This window comes from Hyperolius riggenbachi, chromosome 9, assembly GCF_040937935.1.
Source record: "Hyperolius riggenbachi isolate aHypRig1 chromosome 9, aHypRig1.pri, whole genome shotgun sequence".
Lineage (NCBI taxonomy): Eukaryota > Metazoa > Chordata > Amphibia > Anura > Hyperoliidae > Hyperolius > Hyperolius riggenbachi.
In genome coordinates, this window is record NC_090654.1 from 131148572 (window position 1) to 131168538 (window position 19967).

The window sequence follows — 19967 nt, forward strand, 5'->3', positions numbered from 1 at the left end:
CTTACACAATGATTCTCTATGAGAGAGTACATATCTAAGCGGTTCGTTTCAGATCCGTTTAGATAAGCGTGCTTGAACCATTTTTGAGGCGATTCCGCCTCAATAGAAGCGATTCCGCCTCAATAGAAGGTAGTTCTGCGCCTACACAGTTCGCCGTGGCCCACGTGGGCTTGATTGACAGCGGCGCTTTGCCCAGCCGCAGTAAGGCCAACCCTGTGGTCGGCCTGAATACCGACTACGGAGACCGGGACAGCGCCGGGGAGCAGAGCAGTCGGCGTGGGACAGTCGGCTGCAAGGGGCTGGAGAAAGCCCCAGGTGAGTAAAGCTCATTTTTCATTATTTTGCTGATAACTGCTTTAAGTAAGGTGTTAACGACAGCTTCAGAACAGTCTAGTCTTGACAACCTTTCACCTTCAATATCCACGCCGCCAACCGAAGTCTCTGGGGATCTAGATGGAGAACTTGGCCTTGAGACAGAAGGTGTGGGAATACCTGTAGGAAGAATGGTTTTGTTTGCGCTAGTTGAAGGAGAAGCGGGAACCATAACCTGTTTGGCCAATACAGGATAATTGCTAGAATCTTGGACTTCTCCAGTCACACTTTCCGTAGAAAATGAAATATCATTCAAATCGGAGGAAAGGCATAAAGTAACGGGAGGCCAAGGCTGAGACAGTGCATCCACTCCTAAGGACATCCTGCTCCAATTCCGAGAGAAAAATTGAGGAAGTTTGTGATTGGTCTCTGAAGCGAATAGATCTATCACCGGTACTCCGAATTTCTGCTTCTGAGTTAATTGAAGAAAGACTTGTTGAGACCATTCATTGTTGTCTATCATTGTTCGAGACAGAAAGTCTGCTTTTGTGTTCAGATGTCCAGGAATATATGTTGCTTTCAGATTAGAGAGATAGTCTTCGGCCCAAGTTAGAAGAGGAAGAATCTCCTGAGATAGAACTCGACTGTGCGTCCCACCTTAATTTTATATGTACGCCACTGTTGTTGAGTTGTCTGACCTGACACAGACTGGTTTCCCTTTTAGGAGAGGAGCAAAGGCTAACAAAGCTAGGCAAACTGCTCTCAACTCTAAGAGATTTGAATTCTTAAATACAAGTCGACATGGCCAACGATCTTGAACGACTTGATCTAAACACCAGGCTCCCCAACCGAAAAAGGCTGGCGTCTGTTGTGACATAAATCCACTGGATTGGCAAAAGTGAAAACCCGTTAAGGAGATGATCTTCTTGACACCACCAAAGAAAAGAATTCTTCATTGTTGGGGAAATTAGAATTTTCTGTTATAAATCCTCCTTGTTCCATTGATGTAGAAATGGAAGCTGAGATCCTCTCATGTGGCAATGAGCCCACTTGATCATAGGAATGGTTGCGGCTAGAGTTCCCAAGAGCTGAAGAAATTTTCTCGCTGACATTTGAGTTACAAACAAGGCTTTCTGAATCCACAGAGTTATCAATGGGATTTTGGAAACTGGAAGAGACACTGTATTTTATACTGTATCGAATAATGCACCCAGATATACCATAGATCTGGTTGGTAGGAGTTGACTCTTCTGAAAGTTTATTATCCATCACAAGTCTTGTAGTAAAGACAGTCCTCTCTTTGTGTGAATTTGTAACATTTGTTTCGAGTTGGAGAGAATTAGAATGTCGTCTAAATAATGTAAGATTCTCAATCCTTCTTCCCTGAGTACAGCTATCGCCACTTGCAATATTTTTGAAAAAGTCCTGGGAGAGGTGGATAGACAGACAGGTAGAGCTCTAAACTGTAGATGAATGTTCTGGATGGCAAACCTTAGGTATTGTTGGTACTGAGGATGTATAGGAACGTGGAAATAGGCATCTTTTAGATCTATAGAAACTCGTTCGGTTGGACTGCAAGAATTATTGATTGATGGGTGTAATGGATTGCGGAGAGGTCTGGCAGCGGGGCGGCTGTCTCCGCGTTCAGACCGGCGGTTTCCGCACAGCAGCATGCGTCTGGTTTGCCTGGGCCTTCTAGTGCACACATATGGAGAGCTACGCGCGCGCTAGAAGGCAAGCCCTTTATGCCAGTAGGAGAGGGATCAGCTGATCAGGTATATATAGATCTTGCTGGTCAGTTTCTGGTTGTCTGCCGTTGCAAATACTTACGTGTGAGCACTCAGACCTCAGTCAGATTCCACAGTGTGTTAGAACCAGGTGGACCTGGGAATTCACACTTAGCCAGATTACTGCTGTGTTATACTTTAGACCAGTTCCGGGGTGTTGAGACCAAGGACCTCACACCCAAGCTTAGGATCACTGTGTCATTGCTGTGTTATACTTTAGACCAGTTACGGGATGTTGAGACAAAGGACCTCACACCCAAGCTTAGGATCACTGTGTCATTACTGTGTTATACTTTAGACCAGTTCCGGGGTGTTGAGACCAAGGACCTCACACCCAAGCTTAGGATTACTGTGTCATTGCTGAGTTATTCTCTAGACTAGTTCCTGGGTGTCGAGACCAAGGACCTCACACCTCAGACTAGGACTGTGCTTTATATCTGTTATGACTATTTGCTCTGTCAACCTCTCTCTTGCTTTCTGATTCGGTACCTCTGCATATCTGCCTACCTGTTGCCAAACCCTGCCTGTACCCGGTTACCGAATCACCCTTCTGTCTTTGTACCTTATCTGCTCGTGTGTTGCCGACCTGGCCTGCCCGACCCTCCAGGCTGTCACTCATCCCTTGAGTGCTCAGTCTATCTGTACTAGCTGTGACACTATTCCACCAAGTGTCAATTAGCTATTAGGACTCCTGCTCCTCAGAGAGTCCGGCCTGCTAGCAGCCATTGGCCTCTACTCCTCTGGAGTCCCCTGGCTGCAGTACAGTCTATTATCTGATCACCAAGTATCACTGGTTGTCAGGTTCACTCTATTCCCTCTCTCAAGGAGATAGTCCCTGCACAGCCGAGGGCCACCTGCCCCTCAGGTGGTTCCTGGCCGAGCTGCCTGTGTCTCCCGCCTCACGGGAGATAGCCTACAGTTACACCAAACACTTACACTTCATTATGTGTCCAGAGGTTAGTCATACTTGTATTATTGGTGATTCTGCAGATCATCCATAATCAAGTATACATCTGTATTATTGATGATTCTGCAGATCATCAATAATCAGATCCTCTCTGTGTGCTGACACCAATCGTTACAATGGGACTCCAATTTGAATTTTTCTAGAAATATGAATGTAACGATTGGTGTCAGTAAGAACAGATTTCTCTGATTATTGGTGATCTGCAGTATCACCAATAATACAGACACTATACCTGATTATGTGTGATCTGCAGAATCACCAATAATACTGGTATAACCAGGACCAGGACAACCAATGTGAGTGATTTGTGCAACAGTAATGATAGAGATACTCGCTATTCCCAGAGGAGCTGGGAGATAGGAGTATATCTATGTAACACAGGAATACAAACTCCAGCAAGCTGAAGATACTGACAATAGAGAGATAGTTCACCCGAGGAGCGGGTGGAACTATGTTACAACAAGTGTACTGATCACCCGAGGATTGGGTGATTCAGACTGTACTGTAGCCACTATTACCTGAGGGGCAGGTAAAGAGGATGGTATGGTAGTGACTTCACCTGAGGATAAGGTGATTCAGACTGTACTGCAGCTACTGACCACCTGAGGAGCAGGTGATTCAGATAGTACTGCAGCTAGTAATCTCCTGAGAAGCAGGTGATTCAGACTGTACTGCAGCTACTGACCACCTGAGGAGCAGGTGATTCAGATAGTACTGCAGCTAGTAATCTCCTGAGAAGCAGGTGATTCAGACTGTACTGCAGCTACTGACTGTGAGAAAACGCGGAAAAGCCGCCGCGTGTACTCAGTACAAGGCGGCTGATTCCGCGTCCAACGCGGCGGTTGGCACGCATAGGCCTACATCTAGTAGTATGGCCGAACGCGGAGAAACCGCCGCATGCCTTGATAGTGGTGCGGCGGTTTCCGCGTCCAGCGCGGCGGGTGCTTTACATCACGTCTGGTGTGGCTGGGACTGATAGTCCACACAGGATCAGAAGGACGCGTGCGCGCGCTGAGAGGCAGAACTTATATGACAGCCAGAAGGGAGTCAGCTGACCAAGCCGGTCAGCTGACGGCAGTACCACTTCCCATTGCTCCAGCACTTAGGGGAGGCGCTGGAGAGCGCCTTGCTATATATACTGGGTGCTGGTCATTCTCTGGTTGTCTGCCATTGCGATCACTACGTGGTAGCACTCAGAGCTTGTCAGTATCTGTGATATTATCTGTGTTATTACTTAGACCAGTTCCAGGGTGTTGATGATCAAGGAGCTCACACCCAAGACTAGGCATTGTTGATTATTTGTTATGACCTTCTGCTTTCCTGACTATTCTTCTGATCTCTGATTAGGTACTTCGCTATATCTGATACTCTGTTGCCGAACTCTGCTTGTCTTAGTATTCCGCATCTGTCTCCTGTCTCTGTCCCTGATCTGTCTGTCTGTTACCGACCCGGCTTGTCCGACCTTGAGAGCTATCTCCCCAGTCTAGAGATAGCTCACAGACCTGGGGGTGACACCCTTCCTTGGTGTCACTCACACTCTGTCCTTTCTACTCCTAGCCTGACCCCTCCCTCGGGAGAGTCTCAGGCTTACGGAAGGAACGTGTTACTGTGCAGTACTCCTTACTGCTGTGCACCTGCTCCTCAGGTGCAGTCCTCAAAGTATTTCTGTTACACCAAACACTCTTATTACCCAGGTGTCCAGAGGTTAGAGATATATCTGATTATCGGTGATACTGCAGATTATCAATAATCGGGTATATATCTGTATTCTCGGTGATACTGCAGATCACCGGTAATCAGACCCTCTCTGTGTTACACAGATCGTTACAAAACGGCAGACCAAACACAAATGGACGCACTCACCGGCCGTCTGGGCACACTTACCACTTCGGTGGATAACATCAACCAAGTGCTGGGTAGTCGCCGGGCCTTAATTAACGCATTGTCCGGGTCTATACAAACCCTCCAGACGGCTGTGAATGAAGTGCGATCTCCTCCTACCACAGACATACATATGCCTGTACCTGAAAAATGTTCTGGTCACAGATCTGATTTCCGAAATTTTAGGAGTAGAGTGTTATCATACTTTGAGTTGAGACCTAGTTCTTCAGGAACTATGGCCCAAAGGGTCACATTTATTAAGACTTTGTTATCAGACGATTCTCAAACCTGGGCGTACAGTCTACCTGCTGGAGACTTAGCCCTAACCTCTGTAGATTAATTTTTTAACGCCATGGCAATAATTTACGACGATCCAGACGTTGCCTCGACTTCTGAGCGGAAGCTCAAGTTGTTACGTCAAGGCAAGAGTCCGGTCGAGGAGGATGCTGCTGAATTCAGAAGGTGGTCAGTATCAGCCAGGTGGGGCACCTTTGCCCTGTTAGATTGTTTCTTATCAGGGTTGTCAGATGAGGTCTCTGATCTTATGTTAAGTCAGCCTGAACCTAAGACCATTGATGAGGCCATTTCATCGGCCATCAGGATCGACCGTAGGCTACGCTATCAGAGACAGACCCGAGGTAGAGACCATGTAAGGATGGTGTCCTACGCTGCGCCTCCTGTGACTCCACCTCCTCCTGTTTCACCTCCACCTGAACCAATGCAGATTGGTCGGTGAAAGTTGTCTCAAGTGGAACGGAGACGCAGGATTTCAGAGCAGTTATGTCTTTATTGTGCAGAGGGGGTCATAGAGTACAGAATTGCCCTAAGAAATCGGGAAACGCTACTGCCTAGGAGTAGTTGGGGGTAATACCCTAGTCGTACAACTTTTACCCCTAGATGATAAAAGGTTGCTTCTTCCTTGTACGATTACATGGGAAGATAAATCTGAAGTCACTGAGGCCTTCGTTGATTCGGGCTCAGCGGCTAATTTTATGGATTATGAATTTGCTAAGAAATTGGGTATTCCGCTCACCCCGGTAACACCACCTATCCAAGTTACGGCAGTGGATGATTCCCCCCTGCAACGTAACCGCCCTCTGTCTCAGACACCAGAGGTGGGAGTCACTATAGGGGTGCTGCATAGGGAGAAGTTTTTTTTTGTGTTACACATTGTCACAGGAGCCCTAGTGGTCAGACCACAGATTGCCTTCCAATCGGTTTCTGCACACAGACCATGCAAGCTTTGGTCGCGATCTTTGCGCAGAAACAGACAGGAATTTGGGCAGCAGCCCGACCAGAAGGGAGCCTGTGAGATATGGGTGATTACAACGTCACCCACTGGTTCATGGGATTTGCCACCACCACTGGTATGGGCCAGTGGACCCGATTTACTGACTGACTAATCCTGCGAATAAAACGGTTAAACACACGATATTCTGTCTAGCCAACAACAAACAGTAGCGTATCTTCAGAGACACGGGATCACTTCTGTGTGTGTGCTGATAAGTAGGGTAGCGGAAAGTGAATGACTTGGAGAAAGTCGTTTATTCACGCAATATAAATAATTAATATATACAGACAATTATTAAAATCAACAATCGTTAAGACAGTAATAACCAGTAAGAAAATAAAAGAAGGGAGAAAAATACTTAGTAGGTGGAAAGAGGTCCTTTAGTGGGAAAACTTGTAAAGTCCTTGGTTTCAATCAAAGTCCAGAGTTCAGACCAGGCAGATGCCAGCATATCCTCAAGCTGGCATAAATGAGTTCAAGATGTTTCAGAATGGAGGACACTGAGTTTTAGTCCTCAGCCATTCTTATGCCCCTGCTTCAGTAGGAGGGAGTGAGGGCGGGGAGCTATACACCTCCTTCAAAGATGAGATGAGCCCTCCTCTTGTACTGGGGCTAGAAATCATATCTACCCATATATGGGCTCTATCTCACAGAACCGTACAGGTCAGGGCAGATTTATTAACATTTTCAGGTCTGTCTCGATTTACCCAGCGCCCTGATACCAGACATGAGGGGTGGGACCCCTGCGGTATCATCAGGGCATTTTGAGACTGCCTAACTGGTAGTCCTTACCTCAGAATGTTCTGAAACTTCCTCAGAACCAGCACCGGGGCTCATGCTACCCTTCCCCCACGTTTGGCACTGCTGCCACCTTAGGAACCCCAGAAATATGACAGATCTGGGAAGTTATAGATATGGCTATGAGACAGAGGTTATTCCCAGGCAAAGGCTTCTTTGAAGTTTGGGGCAGCCAGCTAGGTGTCATCTCCCCTGCAGTGAGGGAGCCAGTGGGTCTGGCTTTCCCCCCAGCTAGATTGCTTCTGCCAGGATGCTTGTCACCTTGTACCTGATGGATGGCCATCAGCACAGCTTGAAGCCAGGGCCCTCCAGGGCAGATTAGGCTCATTAGCATATCAAAAGAGCCATCCTGCAGTTAAGGTGATGCTATTCCTCTGCTAAGAAGGGACTGCAGACCTCCTACACAATAAATCCAGATTGTACCGATTTGAAGCGCAATCGACGCAGGAATCGAGTGCGATCGTTCTTTTCTTCACGGGCGGTTCCAGGACGCGCCTGCGTCCCCGCAATCGTCCGTGACAGCCCCCCCCCTTGTCCGTGGCTTAGCCACTCATCCGCAAGATGTGTGGCGGCGCCGCTAGCCTGGCTGACGGGTCTCGAGTTGCCGGTACGGCGGGAAAACCTATTGGAGCCTGTGGCTCGGTTCCCCTGGACCGGTCGCGGTCGGCTACCCTCAGGGTTGACCCAACATGGACCGTTCTGGACAGGGCGTTTGCGCCACTGCAGTCGGACGTGGTGTCTGCCGGGACTGCGGACAACGGGCAGTGGGTTGGTTAGGTCAACAGCCAGCCCACGCAGGGTTCCCCTGCTGAGTGGCTGTGGACCTAAGGGAACCCCGCGGGAATCCCTGGACCTTCCCAGCTCCTGACAGACGGCACATGCCCTGCAGTAGTTGGCTACATCCCTGTTCATCCGGGGCCAATAAAACTGTTTCCGAATACCGGCGAGTGTCTTGCGGACACCCGAGTGCCCGGTCAGAGGATTACCATGTGCGGATTTCAGCACATGTCCCCTGAACGCACTCGGGACCACAAGCCATTTGGTATTCGCGTGGGATCTACCTGTAGGGGGCTGTGCAGACTCACTGTACAGTCTCCCACCTTCCCAGTACACCTTGAAAGCGGCCCCGTCTGCGAGGGGCTCAGCGGCTCGCTGCCTGAGCACCTCCAGGCTTGGGTCACTTTGTAGTGCGGCTGAGAATATGGCGCTGTCAGTTTCAGCCAACTGGCTCATGTCACACGAGGCCAGCGGCTGAAAGGTCTCATCCGTGCGGTCAGAGGAGGGGGAGGAGGCCGGAACCCCCTCCACCTGTTCTGAGCTCGGGTTCCGAGCAGTGCAGCTGTGCGGTATGGCTAGCACAGGTACACTGTCAGAATGGCACATATTGGCATTACCTACATCATTGTCACAAGCATTTATAACAGTAACAGGAACATTTTCATCACGGACAGTTTGTACAGTAAACTCAGGTACAGTTACAGCATCCTCACAACAGACAGTCTGTACATCAAACTCAGGTGCCTTTGAAGCAGGCACTATTGAACCTGGTACCCTTGAACTGGGCACATTCAACCCGCCTCCCCCTGGTGCTCCCCCAAGTGTATAAAGTACCTGGTGGTGGGTGGAGAGTCCGTCTCCTTCCGTGAGCGACAAGGCGGTCGTGGCAGGTTCATAGTAGGACACAAGCTTGCCCAAATCAGTCCCTAGCAACACAGGGACTGGGAGATCCTTCATAACCCCAACAACCCTTTCTTGGACCCCTCCCACTCCCCAATCCAGCTTCACTCTGGCGTGGGCTATGTGAAAAAGGGTGCCTTCTACTCCAGTAAGGGCAAGGGATCGGCTGGAGCTGATGCTCTCCTTTGGCACAAGGTGTGAGTGAACTAACGTGATGTCAGCTCCGGTGTCTCGGAATCCGGTGACAACTTTGCCGTTCACTCTAACAAGTTGCTGCTGGTCGGTTCGGTCGCGGATTTCCTTTCCGCGGGCAAACAGGACAAAATCTGATGATCCAGGCTGTGGTTCGCTGGCGGGTTGCCTCTGCTGTGGGTGAGGTGCAGGTGATGCAGATGATCCAGGTGCTGGTGGTGTCTGTCTCCGCTCCGGACAGTCGAATTTCATGTGTCCGGGCTGGCGGCAGTAGTGACAGATGACCTCTCCAGGCGCTGCAGGCCTGGGTGCAGCAGCTGCGCTGGGTGGCCTCTGTGGCGGACGGCTCACAGGGGCAGGAGGGTCTGCCGAGGTATTGGGCTGACCTCCTCTCCAGCTGGATGGAACAGTTCTGCGGGTATCAGCCACCCGGGTAGTTGCAAAAGTCTCAGCAAGGTCTGCAGCGACAGTGGCTGAAGCCGGCCTGCGTTCTAACACAAACTGTCGTACATCAGCAGGGCAAATGTTCAGAAATTGTTCCAGGACTATCAAGTCCTCCAGGACATCATAAGCCCCTTTGGTGAGGCCTAGAGTCCACTGCCGGAGTGTGGTGAGCAAGCTGCTGGCCACATCTCGGTACGAATCAGAAGGCTTTTTCTGCCAGGCCCTGAACTTTTTCCGATAGGCTTCTGGCGTCAGCTGGTACTTAGTAATGATAGCGTCTTTTATAGCGGCATAATCATTATCCTTCTCCGCAGGCAATTCTGCGAAGGCATCAAGCGCTTTGTAGCGCAGCAAAGGTGTCAGATGTCTGGCCCACTGGTCTTGGGACAGACGATACTGACGGCAGGCCTTTTCAAAAGACCTCAAAAACAAGTCAATGTCAGTGTCTTTTTCGATAATAGCAAATTTAAATTTTGCACTTACTGGAGCGGCAGTCCCTTCAGCAGGGAGGCTGGGCGTTGAACTCCGGCTGGCTTGCTGCACTTTCGCCATGTTCAGCTCATGCTGTCGTCTCTCCCGCGCCTCTGCAGATTGGCGTTCCTCTCGCTTTTGCTCCGCCATGTACTGCAGGTACTTGTCCACATCAGTTTCCATCAGCTTTTGCAATGCCTGCTGCATTACTGGATCAACATAACTGGACAGTCCAGTACTGGCCGGTTCCAGGCGAGTACTTTCAGGGGTTCTGGGGTCGGGGTTCACACTGACAGCCTCCTGCGTATCTGTTGCCGCATTGCCCGCGGGTTGCTCAACCTCGGTACGCACAGGATCTTCAGTCTCTGGTTCCCCTCGACTTGCGTTAGATGAGCCGGTGTCCTCCACAGTGGACACCTCCAGCGTCCGCAGATTCTGGCTATCCCATCGGTACAAGTCCGTTATCAGGTCCTGCTGTTTCTTGCCGCGGATGTCCATGCCTCTCGCCTCGCACAGACTCTGCAGGTCGGATAGGACCATGACCTTGTAATTCCCGGACATTTCCATGCCAAATAAAAGAAAACTTAGGGGAGGGGTACTGGTTACACAGTCTCTCTGTATATATAAAAAATATATTGCCTTCCAGCTACACCAACGAATTAGTTCGTTTCTCGATAGCGCTAGCGCTATCGTAGATACTTTCAGCACAACACAGGTCCCAACCGCTGCCTAACACTGTCACAGGAGCCCTCAGTGGCTGACCGCACTTAGCCTTCTAAACGGTGCCAGCGCACAGATCGTGCGAACTCTGGTCGCAGTCAATGCGCAGGAACCGTTAAGAATTAGCCGCAGACAACTCAGAAGGGAGCCTGTGAGATATGGGTGATTACAACGTCACCCACTGGTTCATGGGATTTGCCACCACCACTGGTATGGGCCAGTGGACCCGATTTACTGACTGACTAATCCTGCGAATAAAACGGTTAAACACACGATATTCTGTCTAGCCAACAACAAACAGTAGCGTATCTTCAGAGACACGGGATCACTTCTGTGTGTGTGCTGATAAGTAGGGTAGCGGAAAGTGAATGACTTGGAGAAAGTCGTTTATTCACGCAATATAAATAATTAATATATACAGACAATTATTAAAATCAACAATCGTTAAGACAGTAATAACCAGTAAGAAAATAAAAGAAGGGAGAAAAATACTTAGTAGGTGGAAAGAGGTCCTTTAGTGGGAAAACTTGTAAAGTCCTTGGTTTCAATCAAAGTCCAGAGTTCAGACCAGGCAGATGCCAGCATATCCTCAAGCTGGCATAAATGAGTTCAAGATGTTTCAGAATGGAGGACACTGAGTTTTAGTCCTCAGCCATTCTTATGCCCCTGCTTCAGTAGGAGGGAGTGAGGGCGGGGAGCTATACACCTCCTTCAAAGATGAGATGAGCCCTCCTCTTGTACTGGGGCTAGAAATCATATCTACCCATATATGGGCTCTATCTCACAGAACCGTACAGGTCAGGGCAGATTTATTAACATTTTCAGGTCTGTCTCGATTTACCCAGCGCCCTGATACCAGACATGAGGGGTGGGACCCCTGCGGTATCATCAGGGCATTTTGAGACTGCCTAACTGGTAGTCCTTACCTCAGAATGTTCTGAAACTTCCTCAGAACCAGCACCGGGGCTCATGCTACCCTTCCCCCACGTTTGGCACTGCTGCCACCTTAGGAACCCCAGAAATATGACAGATCTGGGAAGTTATAGATATGGCTATGAGACAGAGGTTATTCCCAGGCAAAGGCTTCTTTGAAGTTTGGGGCAGCCAGCTAGGTGTCATCTCCCCTGCAGTGAGGGAGCCAGTGGGTCTGGCTTTCCCCCCAGCTAGATTGCTTCTGCCAGGATGCTTGTCACCTTGTACCTGATGGATGGCCATCAGCACAGCTTGAAGCCAGGGCCCTCCAGGGCAGATTAGGCTCATTAGCATATCAAAAGAGCCATCCTGCAGTTAAGGTGATGCTATTCCTCTGCTAAGAAGGGACTGCAGACCTCCTACACAATAAATCCAGATTGTACCGATTTGAAGCGCAATCGACGCAGGAATCGAGTGCGATCGTTCTTTTCTTCACGGGCGGTTCCAGGACGCGCCTGCGTCCCCGCAATCGTCCGTGACACACATGACAACCTCCACTATCATCCTTGGCATGCCTTGGTTACACCTACACTCCCCTCAGATTAATTGGGCCACTGGTCAGCTAACAAGCTGGTCAGCCCATTGCTTTCATCATTTTTTAGTAAGGGTAACCTTGGGTCAGACCAGGATTCATGTAGAGGGAGTACCGGAACAATATTCTGAATTTTCAGATGTGTTCTGTCCCAAAGCTGACAAGAAACGCTCCGTAGAGTGGAAGTTCCGGCCAGGAGACTTGGTCTGGGTGTCCACACATCATTTGACCCTGAAACATCCCTCGCCCAAGTTAGGACCCAGATTTGTGGGCCCTTTTCCAATGACCAGGAAGATCAACAATGTTACTTATGCCATTGATCTCCCTGCCAGCATGCGTGGTGTAAGATCCTTTCATGTGTCCCTGCTTAAGCCAGCAGTACATGTAGGTTCCACTCCTCCTCCTCCTGTGATGGTGGATGACCAACCTGAGTCTGAAGTGGAAAAGATTTTAGACTCACGTATAGTACAGAACTCGGTACAGTATTTGGTTCACTGGAAGGGTTATGGCATAGAGGAAAGAACATGGGTACCTGATTGCCGCATGCATGCGGATGAATTAAAGAAGGAATTCCATACCCTACATCCTGAGGATCCGGGTAGGAGCTGTCCGGAGTCCACTCCTCAGGGGGGGGGAGGGGTACTGTGAGAAAACGCAGAAAAGCCGCCGCGTGTACTCAGAACAAGGCGGCTGATTCCGCGTCCAACGCGGCGGTTGGCACGCATAGGCCTACATCTAGTAGTATGGCCGAACGCGGAGAAACCGCCGCATGCCTTGATAGCGGTGCGGCGGTTTCCGCTTCCAGCGCGGCGGGTGCTTTACATCACATGTCTGGTGTGGCTGGGACTGATAGTCCATACAGGTTCAGAAGGACGCGCGCGCTGAGAGGCAGAACTTATATGACAGCCAGAAGGGAGTCAGCTGACCAAGCCGGTCAGCTGACGGCAGTACCACTTCCCATTGCTCCAGCACTTAGGGGAGGCGCTGGAGAGCGCCTTGCTATATATACTGGGTGCTGGTCATTCTCTGGTTGTCTGCCGTTGCGATCATTACGTGGTAGCACTCAGACCTTGTCAGTATCTGTGATATTATCTGTGTTATTATCTAGACCAGTTCCTGGGTGTTGACGATCAAGGACCTCACACCTCAGTCTAGGGAAAACTGTATATTATCTGTGTTATTACCTAGACCAGTTCCAGGGTGTTGATGATCAAGGAGCTCACACCCAAGACTAGGCATTGTTGATTATTTGTTATGACCTTCTGCTTTCCTGACTACTCTTCTGATCTCTGATTAGGTACTTCGCTATATCTGATACTCTGTTGCCGAACTCGGCTTGTCTTAGTATTCCGCATCTGTCTCCTGTCTCTGTCCCTGATCTGTCTGTCTGTTATCGACCCGGCTTGTCCGACCTTGAGAGCTATCTCCCCAGTCTAGAGATAGCTCACAGACCTGGGGGTGACACCCTTCCTTGGTGTCACTCACACTCTGTCCTTCCTACTCCTAGCCTGACCCCTCCCTCGGGAGAGTCTCAGGCTTACGGAAGGAACGTGTTACTGTGCAGTACTCCTTACTGCTGTGCACCTGCTCCTCAGGTGCAGTCCTCAAAGTATTTCTGTTACACCAAACACTCTTATTACCCAGGTGTCCAGAGGTTAGAGATATATTTGATTATCGATGATACTGCAGATCATCAATAATCGGGTATATATCTGTATTCTCGGTGATACTGCAGATCACCGGTAATCAGACCCTCTCTGTGTTACACCGATCGTTACACTTACCACCTGAGGAGCAGGTGATTCAGATAGTACTGTGGCTAGTATTCACCAGTGAAGCAGGTGATACTGGCAGAAAATCCCTTACCAGTGACTAGGCTCACTGGTGAGGATAGGAGAGTCAGACAAGCAGGTTTGGCAACGAGAGGACAGATACGGTACAGAGACAAAAAGCTAGATCAGAGTAGTGTTTCAGGCAGAGTCGGCAACTATATCAGATAGGCAAAGGTACAGGATCAGAAAACAGAAGAGTAGTCCGGCTAGCAGAAGGTCATAACAAATAATACAATTCAATTAGTACTTTAAGCTATCAACAGAATCTGGCTAAGTGTGGATCCCCAGCTCCAGCTGGTTCTAGCACACTTTGGGATCTGACTAGGTCTGAGAGCTAACACGTAGCATTTGCAACAGCAGACGCCGAGCAACTGAATGACCTGTCCTATATATACTGCAAGCACTACACAGCGCCGCCCCGTCACTCAGCCAATCCGGAGCATAGCTGGAGTCAGCTGATCGCCTGATCAGCTGACTCCCCTTCTAGTTGCATAAAGGTCCTGTCGCCTGGCGCGCGCGCACGTAGCCCTTAGTCTGTGAGCAATAGAAGGACCAGGCAAAGCACCAGCGTGTAACCGCGCGGCGGAGACCGCTGGCTGCGACGCGGAGATAGCCGCCATGCCGCTTGCTGTTGCGGACGTATCTCCGCTATACATTACAATGAATTTGTTTAGTCTCTTGAGGTCTACGACCGGCCACCAACCACCTTTGCCTTTCTGACAGTGAGGATCTTCAAGAACTGCATCTTGAAGAATTAGTTCCTTGATATACTGCATTAAAGACAGTCTTTTGTCTCTGGATCTTGGCAGATGAGTTTGACAAAACATGTTTGGGGGTCAAGACTTGAACTTCCACCGATGGCCTTTTGCAATGGTCGAGATCACCCATAAATTTGAAACCCTGTCCATCCACACTCGAGCGAAGGCTAAAACCCTAGCTCCAACAGGAGGAGTGTGGGAGGACAGGGACTTAAAGGGACTTTCCCTGACCTTGACGAGAAGTTTGAGCAGATTTCACAGATTTTGAGAGGGTGGACTGTGCACCCTGCCACTTCCTCTGGTATTCTCTTCCTGGTTTATACGTATGAGAATTTCAAAATCTACTCTGATATTGAGGCTTTTGCCCAAATTTCTGCTTTCTAAATTTTCTATCCTGCGGGATGTCTTCAGATTTACCCCCTGTTTTCTTAAAAATGGCATTATCCATTTTTTCTCCAAACAGATGTTTACCATTAAAGGGGATTTTCACCCAATTTTGTCTTGACGAGGGATCTGCATACCACGGTTTAAGCCACAATGCTCTTCTGGCAGTCACCGATTAAAACATAGCGTGAGAAGATGCTCTTACACTATCTATTGCAGCTTCACCCACAAAGCAATTTTAAGGTCTTCCCAAGCCGATATGATCTGTTCTACATCTGCTCCTGACTGAACTGCTTCCTCTATATTATTGGTCCAGATCTTCATGGCTCTTGAAAGAGAAGTTAAAGCTATGGCAGATTTGAAAGCTCCACTAGCTGCTAGATAATTCTTCTTTAATTCACTTTCCATCTTCCTATCTAAGATGTCTTTTGAAACAAGCAGTGTCTTCCATTGGGAGACTAGCCACAAGACTTAGCAAGATTAGCCACAGATGCGTCCACTAACAATGCCAATTGTAGAAAGTCTGCCTCTGATTCCTTTAAGGGATACAACTTTGACCATCTATTAACCAGAGAGGGTTTGTTATCTGCCTTGTTCCACTCTTCTAGAATGATACCGTTAATTTCTTTCATTAATGGAAAGGTTGGACCTGATCTTGATAGGTGGGGAAAATACTTTCCGACTTCTAGCGTTGGATCCTCGCTTTCTTCCCACTGTAAGGCTTCTTTAATAGCAGTGACCAATGGTTCTACCAGGCTAAACTGGAAGTTCGACGGTGCTTCTATTCCTGTATCAGAATCATCAGTTCCATCTGTATAGTGGAAGAATCTCGGGGTAACTGTGAGGATGTAGATGGTATTTGTGCAGTCCGCTCCGGCCCACGTGGCGGTGATTGACAGCGCCGATCACGCAGGCGCAGTACAGAGCGACCTCCAGGTCGCTCTGACGTCATCGCCGGGGACCGGGTCGGAGCTCCGGCAAACGGCTGCGGGCAGAGCTGCGGCGAGGGAGGTCCTGGGAGCTTGGGGCTGGAGGAAGTCCCCGGTAAGTAGCGTTTATTTTATTAAATTTGGCCTGACAACTCCTTTAAGAGGATCAGCACAGGTCCACGGCAGTAACACCAGCTTTCCTGCAGAGCTTTAGGGAAAAGCACCCTTTCCTGACAAAAGTGCTGCTTAACTACCTTAAGACCGCTCCACGCCCATGGGCGTGGCCGCGTGTGACACGGCTGTCCCCTCCTGAGGCTGGGGAGTGATCGGCTGTCATAGGCTGAAGCCTATGACAGCTGATCACCCTGATTGGCTGGCGGGTGGAGGGAGGGAGCAGGGGAATCAAAATAAAAGCCATTTTATTCAAAAATAAATAAATATTTATAAAAAAAATAAAATAAACAACTGAGGAGTGATCAGACCCCCCCCAACAGAGAGCTCTGTTGGTGGGCGGAAAGGGGGTGGGATCACTTGTGTGCTGTGTTGCATGGCCCTGCAGCTTGGCCTTAAATCTGCAGTGGCCAATTAATAAAAAAAAAAAAAGCCTGGTCTTTAGGGGGGTTTAGCACTGTGGTCCTGAAGTGGTTAAATAGGAAAAATGACTGTGAGCATGCTCAGAAACGAGCTGCCCACAGTCAAGATGGCTGCCGGGAGCACTGGTCGAAGGACAGGAGGGAAAAGGAAAGGCTACCAATAAAAGAAGAGGAAAGACGTGTGCGCGTGCCTAATGCTGAGCGGGACAAGCCGACCGCCGCTTACATGCCGCTCCCTGCTGCCCTGCAATCCTTTAGAGACACAAACACGCTGAGCCCAGCATGAAAACAGCAAACGGCTAGCGCTACACCAACCTCCACACCACAAAGAGCAGGAGAGGCAGGAGCTACTACCGGGAAAAGGGAAAGAACAAAATAAAAAAGTAAAGTTGAAGAGAAATTGAGAGCCCAATATGGTGTAGTATGTCAAAATTGATTGGATAAATGAAACAGTGAGATGGTAATACTCACAAACATTAGGCAGGTGAGGAGATTAGACCTGTCCTCACTCAGGATTAAGAAGTCGCTCTCTGTAGATAGGAAGAAAGGGGGTAGATCACCCCTCCACCTGGGGTGGACTCAAATATATTAGTAGGTGAACAGAGGCGCCAGAAGGATAAAAGTACATAACATTTCTAAAAAATTGCTGAGAGGAAGTGGTGGACTCCCCTCCGTTAAAGCAGACACCAAGGACTGTAAATATATAGATATACACATTTATTGAAAATACCCCAAAGATGCAACGCGTTTCGCGGGCACAGCCCACTTCTTCAGGCAATAAGCAGGGGATAAACAACAGCAATTCAGTTATAGCAAGCAGAGCACCTCTGTGAGAGGTGAGAGGTGCTCTGCTTGCTATGACTGAATTGCTGTTGTTTATCCCCTGCTTATTGCCTGAAGAAGTGGGCTGTGCCCGCGAAACGCGTTGCATCTTTGGGGTATTTTCAATAAATGTGTATATCTATATATTTACAGGCCTTGGTGTCTGCTTTAACGGAGGCGAGTCCACCACTTCCTCCCAGCAATTTTTTTAAAATTTTATGTACTTTTATCCTTCTGGCGCCTCTGTTCACCTACTAAAATAAAAAAGTAAGTCCAGCCAAGTTTAGCACACAAAATATCTACGGGAACCAGCAGACCGGGATCTCACAGGAGGATCCTTTAGACCCTATATAGAGACTTCCACAGAGAAAGGGATAAACCCTGGGGGTATGACAGGGGACCTGTAGGGGAAAAATATGATGTTATGATGTCCAAGGCAAGGGGAGGACAAAGAGAAAAGAATGGTGGGGTCTGTGTACTCAAAAACTTTAATAGATATGGTGTCCAATGGGGTTAGGGGGCGGGGCCCAGAACCCATAGTATGCTACCATGGAAGCACCAGGAAAACATTGTATTTATTATTTTCTGGACCAAAGAGTTCACTTCCTGACGTGCGTCAGGGAGTGAATTACCAAAACGCTCAGGAAAAACGCATCGGAAACCGCTAACCACAAAAAAAAAAATCACCCACCCAAGCGCTGGGAATCGGGGAAAAAAACGCCTCATGCGGACATGCGAGCCGAACGCAATGTGAACAAGGCCTCAGGGATTTCCACATCAATGCGCAATAATCCCCCTTCTGGCTGAAAACGAATTGCGAGGAAGTGTATTGACAAAATACGCTTCCACACATACATACGCCGCAATGCAACAGCAAAAACGTTTTAAAATATCTGCGTCGCCATATATTGCGCCGCTCCGCATGCAATCTGAACGGCCCCATGGACTTTCATTGGCCTAGAGTTGGCCGGCTGCCAAATCGACCAATGCAGTGCACCAGTGTGAGAAGCCCCTAAGCAAAAATCATCCAGATTTGCTGCAAAATTAAGTTTGCGAGTTCAGCTTGCTCATCCCTAGTTGAGACTGGGATGGAGTTGAAGGTTGCTGGGGAGGAAATGAGAATGTATAAATTGGTGGACCAAGTATTTTCATTTTAATTTTAGAAGTACATCAATGTTGGATGTGTGTACCATAACAGTTATTGTTAACTGCTAACTCGCTAAAGGATCAAACCAATTGTCTCTAGAGGGAGTGCATCAGCTGGAAAAAGAGGGATGATGCTCTCTGTACAGTGTTCAATCAAAAAGAGCTGGCACATCCAAGGTGAATCTTTATTAGTTCCATGTAAAACACATAGCAAATGTTTCAGCGCCACGTAGAGCCACTTTATCAAGGCACAATTTGCTTAAGGGAAAAAATCTGTCTGTCGCTGTAAACAAGCTCCTGTAGGGTTAATGGGAGAGGACTCCTCTAGACACTCGCGCACAGCGATGTGTACTCAGCGGGTGGCAGCAGTACTGGCTGGTACACACATGCAACTCTGATTGGCCAATCACTGGCCAATTTTAAAACTCCCGTGCACTATGAGGGCCAACACATTTTTAATAGTATGTACTGATTGTGTAGTAGTAGCAGTAGATTTTTGTGTTGCACGTATGATAAATAAACTCCACGGTGGGATAGGAGTGGGTAGAGGGTAGGTGTATCTTGAGCATCAACAATCCGTAATGAGATGGAGGAAGATATTCTATGATTAGGGCAGGAACAGTACAACTAACACAAAATCTTACACATCATTATATTACATCTGTGCAAATACAGTGCAGCATATCACAGGTAACAGCAATCAATATTCTGCACAACATGTGCTCATCATCTCTGCCACATGCAATTACCTAGCAGCACTGCAATGAGTATCAGGTAAGCTGACCTGAGACTACACTGCTCTCTTCCTCTAGCAGATGAGAGATCAGGGAGATGTGCAACTAGTAGTTTAGTAAAGTTAAAACTTTAGAAAAATATTTACCATACTTGGAATGAGATGGAAGATACCCTTTTACTAGGACAGGAACAGTGCAACTAAGAAAACCTCCCCACCAACTAAGAAAGTACAACTGGTTCCCCCTGCCACAGGAAGTGCAACAGTGTATGCTGGAGGGAACTGTGTGTCCTCTCTATAGAATCCCAGGATTACAAATCTGGATCTATTATGATTATATCAATACATGAAGATTGTAAGCTTGCAAGGGCAGGGCTCTCTCCCCCTTCTGTGTCTTGGAATTCATTAGACATTTTATTCATCATGTTACTTTTGTCACTGTCATAACAATTCTGTATTTTGTATCAATTCTGAATTTTGTCACCAATTATGTATTTTTATATTGGTTTATTACATTTGTCTGTATTATTATTTAATCCATGTTCGTTTCTTACTTTGTACAGTGCCAAGGAATATGTTGGCGCTTTATAAATCAATAATAATATAATATGAAACTAGGGTTGCCACCCAGCCGGTATTCGGGCGGCAGGGCCGTTTTTTTCATTAGAAAGCCGGTGCCGGAATATTTTTTTTACCGGCAGGGCATTTGCTCAGGATTTGCCGGTA

At 48.3% G+C, this 19967-nt stretch overlaps 1 protein-coding gene across 1 annotated transcript in view; it reads right to left on the reverse strand.

Annotated features, from left to right (window-relative positions):
- LOC137532693 (SLAM family member 5-like) overlaps positions 1-19430 on the reverse strand; it is a 412994-nt gene extending 393564 nt beyond the window's left edge. The window contains exon 1 of the mRNA XM_068253515.1: positions 19389-19430. The gene's annotated coding sequence lies outside the window, so the exon portion shown is untranslated. The remainder of the gene's footprint in view (positions 1-19388) is intronic.
- Between the last annotated feature and the right edge of the window lie 537 nt (positions 19431-19967).